General features: G+C 30.7%; 1 protein-coding gene across 4 annotated transcripts in view; it reads left to right on the forward strand.

Annotated features, from left to right (window-relative positions):
• The first annotated feature begins 370 nt into the window (after positions 1–370).
• Positions 371–17,339, forward strand: part of LOC118184357 (venom protease-like) — a 195,107-nt gene continuing 178,138 nt past the window's right edge. For 3 of the 4 annotated variants that reach the window (XM_035354012.2, XM_035354013.2, XM_035354014.2), the window contains exon 1: positions 371–604. The gene's annotated coding sequence lies outside the window, so the exon portion shown is untranslated. The remainder of the gene's footprint in view (positions 605–17,339) is intronic. The other variant, XM_035354015.2, reaches the window with a different exon arrangement.

A 17,339-nucleotide genomic window follows, 5' to 3' on the forward strand; every position in this document is an offset into this window, starting at 1 on the left:
TTTTTTCAGTTTCCAAAAAGTATTCCTCAAAAGCATTGACCAATCATTTCTACCCAACGCGGACAGTTCTTTTTTCAGTCATCGCGCGGACATTTACAAGGACGGAGAGAAAATAAAATCCATTTTCATTCAGCTGTAAACATTTACAATAATGTAAATTCTCCATACAGCGAAGGAAAACACCCCGCAAATAGCACTCTTAAATCATCGCCGAACAGTGATTAAAAAAAAACTCTTTTCTCTGGGCCTGACCTGGTCAGTCGGGAGTGGCTGTAAAAGACCATCTCTTGTGCATCCGCCGTTTCAACAAGAGTAATTTAGTTCAGTGGATCATGGTTGAGTTATATCCCAATATCACTAACTGCGTGGTGTTTCATTGAGCGAGGACAGCAGAGAGTGAGAGAGTTTTGAAGTCAACTCACCGAGGAAGAGGAGGAGAATCTAAGAATTGCTTCGCCGGTTTTCCACTTGTATTCTTGATTTCCACTGAATCAGCGGCGCTTGACACTCTTGGTCGTGCCTTCTTTGAAAAAGGACGGATAATGTTGTGATGGATATTTCACACTGCTTTTGCATGCCTTGATCTTCTGGTCTCTTCCTTTGAGTGAGTAAGCAGGAAATTTATTTCCCGAATATTTTTATTTATTACCGCATTTATTATGCATTAACACATTATTAGTATTGATCTTTCAAAAAAAAAAAGAATATTTATCTTTTTTAAAATTTAATTTTAAATTTATTCGGGGGGAATGATTATCTAAATTTTGATACATACGCAAAACAGGTTGCAAGCAAGTAGTTTTAAATCGAAAGAAATTAAATTTGTTTGACACATGTAAATCATTAGAAGATTGAGGACAGAGAAGATATTGAAAACGTGGACAATGATAACTGAGTAAACTTTCTCATAATTATTTTAAAAGTCTAATTATTTAAATCAAACGGAATAGAAAATTTTAAATTAAAATATGAATAAAATAACAAAGAATATACTATAAAATGTATATTTTAATATAATTATATTTTAAATGTAGTAAGTATTTTATATTAAATATGTATAACACACGTATTTTTTTATGTTTTGAAACAAGAAAAATAAAAGCAAATTGTTTTATTAAAAAAAGAAAATTCCGGTCTAGTTGCATTCAAATCTAAGCATTTAGGAATCTGGACAAATCTAAGGATCTGGTTAATATTTATTCAACCTTACATTAGATATGATTTGCTCATTTTTACACATACCATTTGATGGAATTTTTCTATCTAGTAGGGATTACATGATCGTAAACAAATCAGGTAAAACTAATTTATAGCCAAATTATGTATTAGGATCCTAGATCTGTTACAGAAACAGATCAGAGGTCTCTACCTGCATGACTGATTTCTAATTCCCTGATGGCATGGATTAGCTACGCTATTATCCTTTCTCATTTTTTGCATTTCTTACATCTCTTTTCATATCCTACTTTTCATTCCACTAGCAAAATTTGTTGTAATTTTGAAATGACTCGGAACTGGGTATGTGTTATTCCTATGTCTTCTTTAATGATTTTTATAGAATTTGCTTCAGCTTCAAATTTATTATTAATTGGAAATTGCTTTATTATTTGTTACTACTCACCGCTGAAACATTTTGAGTTCATAATATTTCTTCAAACTCTGATGTTCTGTTAGGTTATTTAAATTTGAGAATTAGAGAAAATATTTGAGATTATCTTTTGTAGTCTATTTACTTTTATTTTTAATGAACTTGCTTATGTTTTTATTATAATATTTGCAATTTAACCATTTCTAGACCCATAACAGTATTTTATCTATACATTATGTCTGTTTTAGCAATATTAATGTTACTCAGATTTACAAGCAGAAGTTTTTAATTTGCTATTTATTTCTCTGTGTTCTACATCATTTTAATAATGTAAAACATAAACAGAAATATAGAATTTTCATTTTCATCTTACGGCAATTTAACGTAATGTTATCTATGAGTTTACGTAATGTTACGGAATGATTTACGAGCAAGAAACGGAAGAACCGAATTAAATATCTAATATAAATACATGAAATATCCAGAATCACACATAACACTTTCATTCGCAAAAGTTTTCATATTGTACGTAAACTTCTTTTAAACATTGATTTTAATTAAAAAAATAAATGACAAATTCACAATATTTAAAGCATTGTAAGCTCTGTTTCAATATAACACACTATATCTTTCTAATGTTTGATTATTTGTTATCCAGTTACTGTCTTCTTGTTGTGATATCAGAAAAGATAGCTTTCAAAGATTTGTTTTCATTTATTATAATTATTCATTTAGTGTTTCTTTTCATATATCATATATTATTGAAAGTTTTTTAATGTTGATATTTTATTTAATAATCGCTTTACAAGTCTTCAGACTACTATAGTGATGATTTTCAAAATGAAATATAAAAGCAAAGTATAAATTATTTTTCATATTTGATAGAAATTACAATTTCCTAAATAATACAGTATATACTGTTTGTATTATGACAGGGAATCTAATGTAAGAATATGAAGAATATTGCCGCTTAACATATACTGCTTTTTCTAATGTATAAATACTTAAAACGATAATATTCAAGAAATACTTGAGTTAAATATTTAAAGCACTTTCCTTTAAAAAAACTAATACTGTTGTTTTCTTAAAAATATCAGAGGATTCTTAAAATGTTGCCGATTAAAAAAGAGACTTTCGAAATAATTCCAAGATTTACGAAGCGATTGCAAAAAACTTCTAAGAGGAGATAATTTAATTTATCATTGTGTCGCTAAAATATGTAGATTTGTAAAAAGAAAAGAAATAAAATGTTTTAGAATGTTATTAAAACTTGAAAATATATAGAGGTTGGTCACACAGTTTTTGACGACTTTGCTTTGCTATAAAAGAATTGCCTTCCGGGAAATGTTTTTTTAATTGCAACTATGATTTTAAAGTGTAAATCATCGTTTGCTATTTGCCAATTTTGTTTTCAAGCAAAATGGCGCTTTTGAAGAGGCAATGAATGGACGGCTTTGAGCTCTTTTTGAAGAAAATTATTCGTTTATAGTTATTAAAAAATGCTGTGAAAGCCACGAGTTTTCGATATCTAATGCAACTTTAACTAATATTATCAAAAAAGAAAAAAAATGTCAAATTTTGGCTTCCAGGGAAAAAACATGTTCAAAATATATATCCAAGGAAAAAAACGGAATGTTTCGAATGTTGCAAAGGTGCGAACTTTAGCGTTAAAGAAAATCTTCAAATTCAAAGGACAGTTGTATAGCCATTAAAATGCTCAGTATCAACCCTAAACAAAGTAATTAATGCTGATTTGACTCATAAAACGGCAAAAAAACGTAATGGGCATCGTGTTTCTCCACGAAATATCGCCGAAAGCTGACATGCTAGAGAATTCTTTATGAGAAATAATTATTCGGACTAAAACAAAAAAAAAATATGTTGTCGCAATACATGAATCGTGGATATATTTAAATGACTGCAATAGAAATACGCCCATTTATTATCATCAAAGTGAAGAAAAAATCTTGGAATATCATTCAAAGAATCTAAAGAAAGGTTTTCAAAGGGATTTATGACTGTTGCTGATTTTTGATATGATGACAAATAAAAATTAAAGGGAGTTCCGAAAATTGCTAAGTTCAACTCCACATATTATCAGGAACATATGTTATACTCAATTTTCAAATATGAAATACATTCTCTTTACCCACATTGCCATCAATTAGTAGAACTGCATCAAGAGAAAGCAGGCAGCCGCAAGTTAAAATCCACTGTTAATTTCCTGGAAAAAATAGAATAAGAAACTTGTAAGGCCATACCCTTCACTCATATCCCTACTAAGTCTCTTGACGTATCATCCACGGATTTTTGCTCTTTTGGACTTTTAAAAAGCGGAATATTGTCCAGACATAGACTTACAACCGTCTTAGGACTTTGGAAAGCTAAGAGGAATGTAACAAAATACCTGTTCCGCTATTCTAAGAAAAAAGCTTTACTGTCTTAAAAAATACGACGTAGAAAGATAATGAGGAATAAGGGTTATTAAATGGAATATTTAAAACACAAAAATTTTAGGTAAAATATTTCTGTAAATAATATGAAAATCTTCTAAAAATGTACTAACAGCCTTAGTATATATCTTTTCATTTCTATGACTATTTATAAAGTTCACGAATGGATGTATATTGACAAATCAGTTTCTCTTAAAAATCTTTTCAAGAGTTTTAAGAAGGATAATCTTCTAATGATTTGCCGTAATTAATCAAATCTGATTAATTAAACATACATACACTGCAGACACATGGAGTTAAAGGTATTAAGCAGCAATCTTAATTTATAATTAACAGTCATTCTGGTTTCAAAAAGGCATTTAAAACTATTCTGAAGTTAAAAATCCTATAACATTTTTATAATAAAAATACTTGTATATATCAATTGAAAAAAATTAAGAACTTCGATGTAGTTAGCTGAGGCATCTATACGTAGCAGAAATTAAAGTATCGTTAATTTTCATCAATATATGATTCTTAGTATAATAAAGTTTCGATTATTACTTAATTGGAATAAGGGCAAAATTCATCACATATGAACTAATATCATTTCTGGCAAAAAATAGAAGAATCTTGAGATTTTTACTTTATACTAATTCAGAAGTCAAACAACAAAAATCAGCGTTATATTTACAAAATTTTCACAGTGAAATTTCTGTGAAAATTTTGTAAATATAACGCTGATTTTTGTTGTTTGACTTCTGAATTAGTATTTATTCGGCGTGTTATTGTGTCTTAATTTTTACTTTATGTTAAACATTAAAAACGGCTAAAGATAGTGAAAGTTTTCAAGCAAGATTGAAGCAATGAAACGGTTACACTAAAGCTATTGTAACAAATTTCAGCGAAACAAACAGAAAAGTTTCTTGTGACATGGAAATTGATTGCTTGCAAATCAGAAAATATACATTTAATATACAGTTGAAAGACTGCAATTCAGAAAATATACAGTTAATTACGGTCGAAAATGTTTTCTTTGATAAATGAGCATATTTGGTCTCTTCAAGTGGTCCATTTTTTTCAGGTATCAAATTCAGACAAACTATCCTTTGAGAAATTAGTTACTGATAGACTGGCTAATATGCAATATCTTCGCCAAATCCCTTACATTACTCATTTTCCATTTCCTAAGTTTGTTAATTAATGCAAGTTACAGGATGAAAGAAGAGATGATTTGGTTCAAGACCAGATACAGGGAAAACCCCAATTGTCCATATTTTACAGCCTACTCATTGTTCTAGAAATGAACTAGAGACGAATCAGTTGGGTAACTTCTATAATGATCTACGGCCATCATTTACAGATTCATATTTGACGTAACTCTGGATCAGAATGCCGGAACAAACTCTTGTATTCAGTTACGGTTTTCAGATGCAGCCATTTACTAATGGGTATTAGATACGTAGCAAGTGAAGAAGTGCATGAAAGATATTGCAATGACCGTAAAAATATTAAAAAGAAGTCAGATTATTTTTTGTCTCTTTTAAACTCGATAAAAACCTAATAGAATAACTACCATTTTAAGAATGTTTTCCCTAATAAAGCACTGGGTCATTAGTCACAAGATTCAAGTCTTGTCGTAAATGGTATGCGTTAATTGTCGTCTCTGATTAAAGGAATACCGGAAAAAATGGAAAGTTTTGTATTAAAGAAATATCTTGAAAGTAAGCATTATATTTTTTAAAGTGTGATGGAAATATCTGAGAGTTATTAATCGATCACGTCATCTTTCTTCGCTAAACATGGTTTAACAAACTTTCTCAAAATATATTAAATTTTTACAATTTAAAGTAAGCAAAATTCTACCTTAGATTACCATTGATGTTATGAAAGAACTCTATGTATTTCGAAGGTGAGAAGAGCAGTAATTCATTTCTCCGAACTCCAAAAATGCTTTTGACACTTTTCTCAAATTTTTATTGAAGTAAAATGAGAAATACTTAAGTAATAAAAGCACAAAGAACCATTTCCCTTGAAAAAACTCGCTTAAAATGTCATTTGGAGCGTCTGTATTTCGAAGACAAGATTACTATTCAATATCTCTGTATAAAGCTTTAATGCAATTTCTTTCGATTTACGAAGCTCAGATATTTCTCCGCTCCCGTGTTGTTCGTATATGAATGAGGTGAAGAAGAAAGAGATCAGTGAAAGGATTCTTAATTTAGGAGCTCTGATCTAACGTATGTGGGTGACGGGAGAATTGTTAACTTAACGCACAGGTTTTTTATATGGGTTTGCATCATGCATAGTGACAGAATTCCCAGATTAAAGGTTTTTCTAATTATTAAATAAACATACCATTTTTAAAATTTTTTTATATTTTATAGAATCATGCGTAAGTATTCCGTCACCCGCAGCTCACCCTGTAATTTAGATACATAAAATTTACAGAGTCTTCACTATAAACTATTCTCTGGACGCTGTAACTATTCACTGGACTGCGACCATCTTTTTAGGCCTGTTTATGACTTGCTTTATCCATGCTCCGGCACAAATATTATGTACATAGATATACAAAGATCATTAAGAACTTCTAAAGGAAAATAAATCACTACTTGCGTAACTTAAAATCTACTATTACTTGCACTCTTAAAATGTGCTGGCAATCACATAATGCTTATAAATTCAGAAGCCATCATTAATGCTCTCAGATAAAAAGCAAATTCATTTTGAAAGTACAAAATTTGTAAATGTGTAGTAAATTTGTCCCTAAATGGTAAATTTCGAACATAAATTCTCTTAGATAAACTAACAAATGAAAAAACAAAATTTATGAAATTTTATCTCAGTTTACAAATCGATAACATAAAAATTATATTATTCACATTGAAATTTTGATTTACTGCGACGAAAATTTTTACTCATCACTGAAACCTCAGGGTAAGTTTATGTTCTAAACTGCTTATGTGAAATTTCCTACTTGATAATTGCCAGCGGAAAATAGCTGTCAATAATTAAGCTCAGTGCAAGGGCAAGATGGTAGAGCTATTGGCATATATACAAAATCGGAATTAAGATATTTAGTGAAGAAAAGTTAAATTATGCTTTCTCAGAAAAACGTGAAATAAATCTAAGTTATGTCCTGCCTACTTTATTTCTTCTGCTATGGAGAAATTTCCTGATGTGTAAGAGTTAGAACCTAATTCAGGCATCGATAAATATCATTCGTCGCTACCCATATATCGTAAGAGGACTTTGCAAATAGATAAAAATTGTAGGCAGTCATTTTTTGCTCATTTTCAGTCCAATTTAAATAAATATGGATAGCTTTGTTCAACTGTTGCAGTGTCTGGTCCTCATTAAGTACTAAAATGAAAAAATAAGTACGGCCTTCTATTTTAATGAGAAAGTCTCGGTAGAGACTCGATTCCCTGACTTGCAATTTTAATTAACACTATTTTAGTTATTGAGAAATGATAAGATAGTTATTCGAATTTTCTGTGCATACAGGAAACTATGATTCCATTGATTCGAATATTTACCCTTCAGTTTACCTAAAGTTCAGAGAGGTTTTAAGCTGAAATTGGCAACAAAACATTCGAAAGTCATAAAGTTGTTTTCTTCGAATGTACTGTTGCATTACACAATCCTAAAAAAAGTCACATCAAAACAGGTATTCCACGCCCCGATTACAGCAACGACAAACAAACAACTATAGTGACTATAGTAACAGGAATTTGGGAATCGAAAAATTTTCTGTCAGGAATTTATGTTACTTTTTTTTCGGTGTTTGCGTGACCATCCGAAACGTGCGGAAGCTCTTTGCGGGCAACTAACGATCCATCGCTTAGGGTCAGTAAATTTCCACACTTTTCGGAATCAAAACAACACTGTCCCTGCCACACATCAAATTGCGTCTTTTATTACTCTATCCCTCAATTACATGTATTATTTAATGTACGTAATTTCGGGAAATGTGTTGTTATCGCTGGAGATGGAACGAGTGGTTAACAAAAGAGCATGCTGATGGAGTTTACGGGAAGTGAAACATTTTTATTGTATTTTCTGTTTATTAAAAGAAAACAATAGGTATAGTTATTGAAACTAAAACACACCGGTAATAATATAAAACAAAATGTGTGAGACGTAATTTTTATCTCCATGCATAACTTTTAAATGAATATTGTATATAAAACAGCCGTTTCGGAAGGGAATAGCGTGAATTCCTTTCTATCGTAAACTAACTATCAGGCGCAAACAAAAAGTAGTTCAACAGCAATACTTTGCTAAATGAAATACATTCTAATTTATTGAACATCTGTTGTCAGAATTCATTTTAAACCCACTCACAATACTCGATATCAATTTCTCTATTAGTCATAAATCTAATATTAATATAACTCCACTATGCCCGAGCTTCTCTCCAGAAGTTTTATTTCGATCCAACTTTGACAACTACTTTTAAAATATATGCTATTCGTGCATAACAATTTGGAAAGCCTCTATATCTTGCCACATGGAATCCTTCGCAAATGCAGTACGCCAGATCAGTTTATAATAAGGGCATTCGAAGTTAATTCGTCGCCGGCACATTGACGCATCTTAAATTAATTTTAATTACTTCTCTAAATAATTGCAGCTGAACAGACCTACAAGTAAAATAAAGAGGATTGCTTGTAAAGCATTGGTAAGTATTCCGTTGCGATGTAAAATCTGCACCATTTTAAAATACTTAAAAAATAATACCTTCGTCTTACAAAAATGCTTTTATTTAATTCCCTTCCATTGCTTATAGGGCAAGTTTATTCCAGTAACCGATACAATTGTATTTTATGAATAAAAATAAAAGTTTAACCCTTAAACACACAGGTGGGCGGGCCAATATTTTAAAAGTTATATAGTTATTCTATTCCTTTTCAGTACTTTCAAGTTGACATAAAATATAACTATTTCAAAATTTTTATTAAACTCTACCCATTAGTTTTTTTTTAAATAATTTTTAAAATTAGCCCAGAGGTCATATAGACCTCACCTCTGCGTTCACGTTACTTTTCTCTCGCATGAGGGGAGATGGCTTTATCACTACTTGAGTGTCGAACTTGTAAAAGAACTTAACTCTAGAGATTTGAGGTATGTCGGTACTATGAAAAAAATAAGAGAGAAATACGAAGTGAATTTTTTTCCAAACAAAATGAAAAGGGAAGGATCATCCCTTTGTGCATTCACAGATAGAATGCACAATCGTTTTATATGTGCCTCAAAAATTAAAAAGTGTTATTCTCATTTCTTCAATGCATCATTCGAAATCAGAAGACCTTGAAACTGGGAAATGAGAAATAATAACATTTTACAATTTGACTAAAGGAGGCGTAGATGCATTGGATGAAAAATGTTCTAAACATTCTGCAAATCGAAGAACAAGGCGATGGCCAATGGCCATATTCTTTAGGTTACTTGATGTAAGTGGAATTAATGCACATGAACACATCAATGGAAAAAACTGAGTTTTTAATAGAGTTATCATAAAAATTAGTGAAACCACATATGGAACGAAGGCTTCAAAACCCAACTGTGAACCGAGAAATAAAACTTCAGAGAGTGCTCGGAGTTCCTAGCGAAATCTATTCTAGTCCAGAAGTAACTGATACCTTTTAAAAGCGTAAAATATGCTTTCTTTGTCTCCCTAGACTAAGAAGAAAAAATACCTATTTGTGTTTCAGTTGCAAGAATCCAATATGTAACGAATGTGCCAAGAGAATTTGCTAAAAATTGTGGTGAAAATGCTTAAAATAATATGCTGCAGTTTTTAATATTCTTTATATACTATTATACCTTTTTGCATTATTTTATATAATCCAGATTCTGTAGATGGAAATTTTTTTAAATAGTTTAGTTCGTACGCATTTGCAAGTAAATAGTGGTTATTTTATTTATTTGATTCTTTCGTACTTTTTAGTATATAATTTAAAAATTAATTTTTAATGCATTAATTTTAGAGTTTTAAAATAACTAATTACTTTAATATTGTTTGATATAAAATGCTATGAGTTACGAGAGATAATTGCACTGGTTCCAAAATAAAACTAACTAAGTTAGGCCACACAAATATTTAATTATTTACATAATGTACAAGGTTACAAGTTAGGTGCTCCATTAGCACAGACAAAGTGGAACGAACGAACGCACCATAGGTCCGCTGCGTACCTTCTTCAACAACCAACTCAACTAAATTTGGCTCCTCTCACAAGAGGGCACTGATCCTAAAGAGCGCTATATTAAACCGAACAAATATAACAAGCAAAGTTTATTAATGCTTATATAATAACAATAGTACATTATTTAAAAATTTAATGTTTTTAAAATGCATAAAATGGAGCGTGGTCAGAGAGACCCGTCCTCTATGTTTACGTAACAGAAAATGAACCTCTGTACTTAAGGGTTAAAGTGATTCTAATCTTTTTATGTAACTGATTTCGCTGTACAATGTATTTCTTTTTTTATTTTAGATCAATAGAAACGTACAAGGTCTTCCTTATTTACGTGATATCTGAGAAAATTCTCAGAATAACGCTTAATTGTCTAGGAATTTAATTTAGTACGTTTTAGAAATTTTCCATTTTTTCTTCATCATAGATGTTTCATTTTAAACTATTATTTTACTGTTTCCTTATTTCTTTTGGAAATCTGAAAAAAATATCCCAGGATACCCTTAAAAGCTTGCATGAATATGTCTTACAAGTTATACAAGCAGAGTGTATAATCATCGTAATACCTTAACATTACAATATAGTTGTTCTTTTCCTCAATAATATAATTGTCCTTTTTCTCTCCTGACATCTTAGGAGTTTAGAACAGTGATTTCATATCATTTCAGATATTAAATGCAAAATATATGCTCAAAAAAGATCTTTCATATTTATAGACATTAAATGCAAAAATATATATTCAAAAAGGTCTTTACTTAGTATATTAAAAATTCTCTTGCGTTCAGTTTTCTTTCATTATTACCGAAAAAAATATTATTATAAAGTTCGTGATATTTAACGTTAATCTGTGCGAGCTCGATATTGACTTTTGTTTTACAGTATTTTAAAATTATTATACAACAACCATCTTCTTATTACATTTTGCAGAAGTAAAGATTCCATCGAAGTTGCTTTAAGCCTTTAATGCATATGTTGGTATCTATACAACATATCAAGTCAATTCCGTTAGACATTTTTCGTGCTTTTAAGCTCCGTACACTACTGGCAAAAGTTATACATGTGTTATACATGTACTTTAATAATTTTTTAATTTCTCAAAATCTATATTCTTGAGATTTAGTTAAAATTAATTTTTGGGGTGAGAAACTATTGTAAATTAGCAACAAGTTTACATTACATCCAAAAGTAAGTTTAAGGAAAAGCTAGGCTGGCTTTCATTCAATTGCAAAAAATATCATGCATTTTTTAAAAGAGTAATTAGCACATCAACTGTCCTTTTTGATTATGCAATATATTTAAAGAGATAAGTAACAAATATGATAATTTTCGAAACGAATACAAATAATTAAATTTTGTTTCTAGTTTGGATTTCAATAGCACACAGTTCTGCTCTCACGAAAAACTCCAGGTGTCATATTTCAACGAAAATATCCATTTTGACCGCTATCGAATACAATTTGACGATGTTTTGGAGTGACATCTGTACGTAAGGGCAGAATAAAGGACTCTTTTTCCCCAAACGAATTAGAAAACTGATTTAAAATGGATTCAGAAGACATTTTTTTCGTGGCGTCTGTACGTATGTATCTCGCATAACTTAAAAACGAGTAGTCTCAGAACATTGAATTTCTGTATATAGGACTGCTATAACATGTACGTACCTCGTAGTAAACCTCGTAGTTTTTGCAGCTTACTTTTTGTTTGCAATCAGACGCACCAAAAGTATATAAATATATACATTTATACACCCACTCTGTTACTCGGCTGCGTGAGCTCAGTTTTCTTATTCTTATATGTTGGTGAATTGTGCATTTTTTTATTTAAAAATGATTGAATTGGGCTGTTCTTATCTTCCGGTTAAGGTTTTTATGCCTTTAGTTAATCTGCATGCAATAGTTGTAGAAATATCAGCAATTTAAAAGTTGTTCAAGTGCGGCTAGGTCTAATTTTTTTTACCATGGCATCCATATTTGTTTGCATTTGAAACTTAGCAGAATATTGAATTCAGTTTCCGCATTTTCGGTGTCTTTTTGCCCAGTGGAACCAAACCGAAACTTTTAGTTTTGTTCACCGAAAGATCTATCTTCTTGCCTGCTGGCCAATTTGCTTTTTTTGTGTAGAAACTCTAATTTTAATTGCACAAATTGTTTTTCAATTGTTTTAACTGTATTTGGTATTTTATGCTTTTCTATATCTTTCAATTTTTAATGAAAATATTTTTAGTTTTTATGTATTTTTGTCTTGCCGCGAAGTGAGAACTGTAATATTTGAATGAAAAATATATCTGTAATGCAATTCGATGAAATATGTTTAAATGAAATGCAGGAAAAAATGCGTCTAATTTTATATTTTGTACAAGGACAAAGTGTTTTTAAATAAAAACCTTGACGTATTCACTAATTGCAGAGCTTTACTAAAAGGGGCTGAATTAACTTCATTTAAGAGGCAGATAGCCTTTGCGTGCTTTGCCATATTCGAATAAACCAAACCTAATTTCAATTAAAAACAAAACCAGTTTTAACCAAGTCAAAAAAATTATCAAACCAATTTATTTTTTATTAAGTAAGTTTTTTATTAAGTTATTATTATTTGACATTTTGAATAAAATTAACGGCTGCTTAATTTTAAGAGGAACTGAAACTCGAAAATTAAAAGTTAAATGACGTTTTCGTTTCCGTTTATATCAGATAAAATAAGAGATTTGCTTGCGACGTCAAACTATAATATGCATCAAACTCTTCCTTTCACAACTGGCTTTAAACAATAAGACTTTAAACTAAATCTAGAAGTTCTAATATAATACAGCTGAAAGACGCTATAACCAAATTTAAAAGGCAAGAAGTATAGTTTCTAACTGGTGGTTCGTTATATTCAATCCGATAATAAAAAATTATTCATTTCCACAAATTATATAAAAATTGAATGATGAAACAAAATTAAGAAAATAAGGATTCATTTAAAAATTAGATTTATTATTAAATTCGAAGTTATCAAATGAAGCAAATAATAAAACTAATTTTTAAAAAGTCATATTATGATTAATAAAAATCATATCATCAGTCATATTATGATACATTTAATAACTCTGGGTAATACTAATAAACTTAGTATTACCCAGAGTTATTAAATTTGTCGGTTATTCTTTTCTAGCTTCATTATATGTTACTAATTTTACACGATAAATTACTTAGCATTGTTCTGATTCTTCTCTCGGTAATCTCATTTATAACAATGAATAATTAGTTTATCCATAATATAATAAAAACTCTATAAACGTAGAACACAAATTATTGACGAATTTACCTTTGGCTTTTACTTAATTTCTGAGTACAAATCTATTGTAATTTTCTGCTGCATGATGCATATCGCAGGAAAAGTTTCTCTTTCGTTGCAAAGAAAAGCTTCAATAAATTTTGTAAGGAATATCCTGCATCTTTCAAAAGTCCTGAAGAGTGCAAAACAAAATATTCGAAGGCCATAATTTTGACAGCATTTATGCTCAAACAAAACAAACCGGTGAGGATCAAAATTTCACTCCCCCAAAAGATGAATCAGCCGTATAGCCCTAAGCTCATATAATTTACTACTTGCTCTTTCCCTGAATAGTGAAAATTTCAAAATTTTCATCATAGCTTCAGGTTTGAATAGATTTCTGTCTGGCAAAGAATTTAAATGAAATCACAGAAATCATTCATCTTTGTTGGATAAATAGTCACTAACATCATATAGTATCCTAGGATAAGCTTATAATGTCCTCGCTTTCCCAGAGCTGGGTTCACACCTGTTTTGCAGAGCCTTTGTTTAGAACAGAGAGAAAAAAATGGGGATGAAGACAATAGTAAAGATATTTTCCTTTATGGACGGAAGATTTTTAAATGTTAGCAATTTTTTCGGTTTCAGTTTGCAGCATTTCTGTAAAAAATTATTAAAAACACAAAGAAAATTCAATCGAAGTTCATATCCGATTTTTATGCTTAAAGGCATATAAATAAATGCTTGGCAGCCTAAAACTACGTTATGTGTATAAGAAATTGTAAGGGACCAAAACGTTATTTCGTTATATTCACTGTGTTTGTTATAGCGAGTTCGAGTGTAGTTCTTTCTATACATTATCATAAAAACTTAATGAGAAAGAATTTAGGATGTAATACACCTGGGATTGTCAGGACTTGTGTTTCTCTTCATTTGCTTTGGAAACATGATGTGTCCTGATTAGGAACAGGGAGCTTACTCAAGCTATGTTCAAGATTTGTGTGTAATAGACGACACAAGCAGGAAGGGTATACGAAACCCTTAATTTTCTATACTTTTACAAGTACTCCTGAACTTCGGAATACAGAGACCAACCACTTGTAGTCTGAACGTAAGAATATAAAACTACTAACTAAAACTTTAACTAAAAGCTAACTTTGAATTAGTATACAAATGCCTAGCACTAAGACTGGCCTTTATTTAAAAGGGTACGTATGTAGTACGCCGAGCTGCTGAAACTACAATACGTTTTAAAGTATCAAGAGGGCTAAACCTAAGACAACCAGCAAATGAGTGAAAACTCGTAGAACTGCAGTGGCAAGCAGCATGCTTCCTAAATTTCCTTCTCTCTCCCCTAACTCTTGGCAAAAAGCCACAACTTAAATACTTGGGAGTTAGCAAAATAATTCGCATAAACAAGTTAAAGCATTTAATTCTGGCAGGAAGTACAAAATAAGAAGTGATAGTACAGTTTTAAAATAAAATAAACGGTAGTAAAACTTAGGATCCTTACAAGATAAAATGAAATGCATTGTTAATTTAATGACTTAAAATGATGTTCCTTAGTTTCGTAACATGAAATAATATTAAATTTTCAACCAAAAATGAATATATATTTTAAGAAATAAATAATCAGTTACATGTTTTAATTCCCTTAGGAAATTTAGCCTACTCTAACAGTCATTTAAAGCTCGAGTTATCATTTTATAATGCAGCTCTTAACATTTCAACATCGAAAAAAGGACAAAGACAGCTATTTTAAATTTTGTCGTTAGAAACAACATCAGTTTCATTTTCAAGAGTAACTCCTGAGCAATGTGATTTTTAAGTTTTTTTAATAAGTACTCTCGTCTGAACTTCAAAAAAATTCAGAAACTGTCTTGTATTTACAACCACTCTTCCTTTCCCCGCATACGTTGGGAAAAATATCCGTAATTGTACAGAAAACAACCCATTAACTAACAGAACTACTGAGACTATCTTGTGACATTTCACAAACACAGAAGGTTTAAGCAAAACCTTTTTTTATTAAAGCTTCTGGACTTAATAATTTGTTTAGCTCTTGCTTACAAACTCGCCTACTTGTGGGATAAAACTGACGAAAATGTAAAGTAAGATTTAAGTAAAAGCCGGAATTTCCCAAAGTAAAATCCTAATAAGCTTTAACTCAAGGTTTTATAATTAGGCGAGCAGCTCGGATAACAAAAAGATAACGCTTTTCTAAAGAAATTCTAGGAGTTGGATGTGAAAATATTTCGAAGGTCAGCGTAGCTGTCAAAACTCTTTCTGTCTCTGATTTCAAAAACTCTTCTTATGTACGCGTAGCTAATTTGCATACTGATATGAGCAGACGAAAGCAGAAGCGACAGTACATATAAAGTAATAAGATAATAGGTTAATTAATATATGCCTTAGAAATTTTGGTAATATTGCACTTTCATCATCAACAATGTTACACAAAAGGAGGAGTCGATACTGCCCACGATTAAATTTGGGGACTCCATATAAAGCTACTATCAGGTAAGTGAGATAAGTCATAACAACAAAACAATAAGGCCTGTTTTATTAACCTCTGCTATTTTATCAATTTATTCCACATTAATTAATCCACATTTTCTCATATATCTGCTTAGTTTTCGTCATCTTCCTCAGCACAGATAATTATTTCTAGAAGCATTTAGTTAATTTTAACCCTGTGAGCTGTGTCTTACTCTTTTGGGAAACTTACTCTAAGTCAAGACTCAAATTAGAACTAAGCAAGTGGATTCAAACCTACATCTGAGTGCCAGCACTATTAGTAAGATTAAAGCAACATCGTAGACAGAATCCTATCTTAGAATTTCAGTTAGTAATGTGGCTTTTAGTAGGCGAAAGATGGTCTGATTAAAGCAAATTTTAAGCTCTCTTTAAGTACTATCTCTTTCTACTTTATTTAAATACGCGAGAGCTAAAATTTTCATTCTCGCAGGGAAACAGGAAGGGTGAAGTTAGAATATAGATTCTGAACCTAAAATGACGGTTTAATTCAAATAAATATCTAACAAATCAGTGTACTAGCGGTTTCGAATAAATATATTAGCGGTTTCGAATAAAAAATATGCAAAAATTTCTTCCACTTAATAGTCAGACAAAATGAGTTCTGCTGTTTAAATGTTCCTTTTGCTCAATATTACAAATCTCGCGTGCTTGTTCATGAGAAGGTAAAGTTATGATTATCTCAAAAAGATTTTTGTGTCAGATTACATTAAACAATTCCACAATGATAACATCATTGAAACGTTAGCATTCTTTTAACCGCGTCAGAAACCCCACCCTATGAAAAGCCAACAATGGCACGTAGTACTTTGTTAAAGAAGCTATGAAAGAAGATACTATTAAGAACCTTAAGAACTCGAGCATCGGAAAAAGCTTCGATGGCCAGTCGCGATCTAGACCGTGAAGACGACCTCTCATTAAAAATAAAAGGAAAGAAGAATCTCTACAATTCTTTTCTACGGAATTAGACTAGGGAGATCATAACAAGTTTGAACAAGAGAAGTTTCTTTAAAAGACAATTTACTGGGCATTTTATTATTTAAGAGAAATGAGGCCAAGGATGTAGTGAGTTTGCATGCGTTGATAATGTCAAGAAGTATGTCATGAATACTTAAATGAAAGAAGAATCCAAATTATTGTAACCAATACCAAAATATGTTTTACACATACCTTTTGATCTTATCATACCGTTCTGGTCCTTGTCAGTGATTCGGAAAGAAATATCTGCTGATATCAATGTATTATATCCGGTTTAGTTAATGTACTTCCTCGTAACTGTTTCTGTCATTGTTCTCGAGCGTTATGAAATTACACAGAACATTTCAG

This window comes from Stegodyphus dumicola, chromosome 1, assembly GCF_044657685.1.
Source record: "Stegodyphus dumicola isolate Sdum_Otavi_A_Nest chromosome 1, ASM4465768v1".
Taxonomy (NCBI): domain Eukaryota; kingdom Metazoa; phylum Arthropoda; class Arachnida; order Araneae; family Eresidae; genus Stegodyphus; species Stegodyphus dumicola.